Genomic DNA, 3049 nt, shown 5'->3' with positions numbered 1-3049 from the left:
AAAAACTTAAAATTTTAATTTTTTTATTCTTGTATATTTTTGGAATTTTTTATTTTTTTAGAATTAGAAAAAATATTTTTTATGTTTTAAAATAAAAAATAATAAATTTACAGATCTATTGTTTATTAGATATTGCTGGACTTTATTTATTTTTATTATTTAAATAAAAAACATTTAATAATATAATTTAAGAATTCAAAAATAAAAAAATTTAGTTTTTAAAATTTTTTATTTTTTAAAAATATTTTTTATTTTTTTATTCACCGATAATGCTACACCTAGATAGTTGACTTTTTTTAGCTTCACTTGTTCACAAATTAAGAATAAATTAATTTAAAAATATAAAATTTTAATTTTTCCTTTTTTGGTTATTTTTGGAATTTTTAAATTTTTACGATTACAAAAATATTTTTTTAAATTTAAGAAGTATAAATTTATAGATATTTGTTACTAGAATTGCTGAACTTTATTTTATTTTTATTATTTAAATAAAAAAATTTATAATATAATTTAAAAATTCAAAAATAAAAATTTAGGTTTTAGAAAACTTTTTTTTAAAAATATTTTTTATTTTTTTATTCACCGGGTAATATACACCTAGACAATTGACTTTTTTTAGCTGCACTTCTTCACAAATTAAGAATAAATTAATTTAAAAATATTAAATTTAATTTTATTTTTGGATATTTTTGGAATTTTTTAATTTTTTACAATTAGAAAAAATTTCTTTTTTAGTTTAAAAATTAAAAATAATAAATTTATAGATCTGTTGTTTACTAGATATTGTGAACTTTATTTTATTTTTATTATTTAAATAAAACACATTTAATAATATAATTTAAAAATTCAAAAATAAAAAATTTTATATTTTTCAAATTTTTATTTTTTTAAAAATATTTTTTTGTTTTTTACTCACCGGATAATGCTACACACAGACATTTGACTTTTTTGCTGCACTTGTTCACAATTAAGAATAAATTAATTTAAAAAACTTAAAATTTTAATTTTTTTTATTTCTTGTATATTTTTGGAATTTTTTATTTTTTTAGAATTAGAAAAAATATTTTTTATGTTTAAAAATAAAAATAATAAATTTACAGATCTATTGTTTATTAGATATTGCTGGACTTTATTTTATTTTTATTATTTAAATAAAACATTTAATAATATAATTTAAGAATTCAAAATAAAAAATTTAGGTTTTTAAAATTTTTTATTTTTTAAAAATATTTTTTATTTTTTATTCACCGGTAAAGCTACACCTAGATAGTTGACTTTCTTTTAGCTGCACTTGTTCACAAATTAAGAATAAATTAATTTAAAAAATTTAAAATTTTAATTTTTTCTTTTTGGTTATTTTTGGAATTTTAAATTTTACGATTACAAAAATATTTTTTTAAATTTAAAAAGTATTAAATTTATAGATATGTTGTTTACTAGATATTGCTGAACTTTATTTTATTTTTATTATTTAAATAAAAAAATTTAATAATATAATTTAAAAATTCAAAAATAAAAAATTGAGGTTTTAAAAAACTTTTTTTAAATATTTTTTCTTTTTTATTCACCGGGTAATACTACACCTAGACAATTGACTTTTTTTAGCTGCACTTCTTCACAAATTAAGAATAAATTAATTTAAAAATATTAAATTTAATTTTTAATTTTTGGATATTTTTTGGAATTTTTTAATTTTTTACAATTAGAAAAAATTTCTTTTTTAGTTTAAAAATTAAAAAATAATAATTTATAGATCTGTTGTTTACTAGATATTGTTGAACTTTATTATTTTATTATTTAAATAAAACCATTTAATAATATAATTTAAAATTCAAAAATAAAAAATTTTATATTTTCAAATTTTTATTTTTTTAAAATATTTTTTATTTTTTATTCACCGGATAATGCTACACACAGACAATTGACTTTTTTTGCTGCACTTGTTCACAAGTTAAGATAAATTAATTTAAAAAACTTAAAATTGTAATTTTTTTTATTTCATGTATATTTCTGGAATTTTTTATTTTTTTAGAATTAGAAAAATATTTTTTATGTTTAAAAATAAAAAATAATAAATTTACAGATCTATTGTTTATTAGATATTGCTGGACTTTATTTTTTTTATTATTTAAATAAAAACATTTAATAATCTAATTTAAGATTCAAAAATAAAAATTTAGTTTTTAAAATTTTTTATTTTTTAAAAATATTTTTTATTTTTTTTTCACCGATAATGCTACACCTAGATAGTTGACTTTTTTTTAGCTTCACTTGTTCACAAATTAGAATAAATTAATTTAAAATATAAAATTTTAATTTTTCTTTTTTGGTTATTTTTGGAATTTTTAAATTTTTACGATTACAAAAAATATTTTTTTTTTAAATTTAAGAAGTGTTAAATTTATAGATATGTTGTTTACTAGATATTGCTGAACTTTATTTATTTTTATTATTTAAATAAAAAAATTTAATAATATAATTTAAAAATTCAAAAATAAAAATTTAGGTTTTAAAAACTTTTTTTTAAAAATATTTTTTATTTTTTTATTCACCGGGTAATACTACACCTAGACAATTGACTTTTTTTAGTTGCACTTCTTCACAAATTAAGAATAAATTAATTTAAAAATATTAAATTTAATTTTTAATTTTTGGATATTTTTGGAATTTTTTAATTTTTTACAATTAGAAAAAATTTCTTTTTAGTTTAAAAATTAAAAAATAATAAATTTATAGATCTGTTGTTTACGATATTGTTGAACTTTATTTTATTTTTATTATTTAAAAAACCATTAATAAATAATTTAAAAATTCAAAAATAAAAAATTTTATATTTTTCAAATTTTTATTTTTTAAAAAATATTTTTTATTTTTATTCACCGGATAATGCTACACACAGACAATTGACTTTTTTGCTGCACTTGTTCACAAGTTAAGAATAAATTAATTTAAAAAACTTAAAATTTTAATTTTTTTATTTCTTGTATATTTTGGAATTTTTTATTTTTTTAGAATTAGAAAAAATATTTTTTATGTTTTAAAATAAAAA

Source organism: Arachis stenosperma, unplaced genomic scaffold, assembly GCF_014773155.1.
Source record: "Arachis stenosperma cultivar V10309 unplaced genomic scaffold, arast.V10309.gnm1.PFL2 arast.V10309.gnm1.Scaffold_100067, whole genome shotgun sequence".
NCBI classification, from domain to species: Eukaryota; Viridiplantae; Streptophyta; class Magnoliopsida; order Fabales; family Fabaceae; genus Arachis; species Arachis stenosperma.
Note: the sequence above shows the minus strand (reverse complement) of the source record.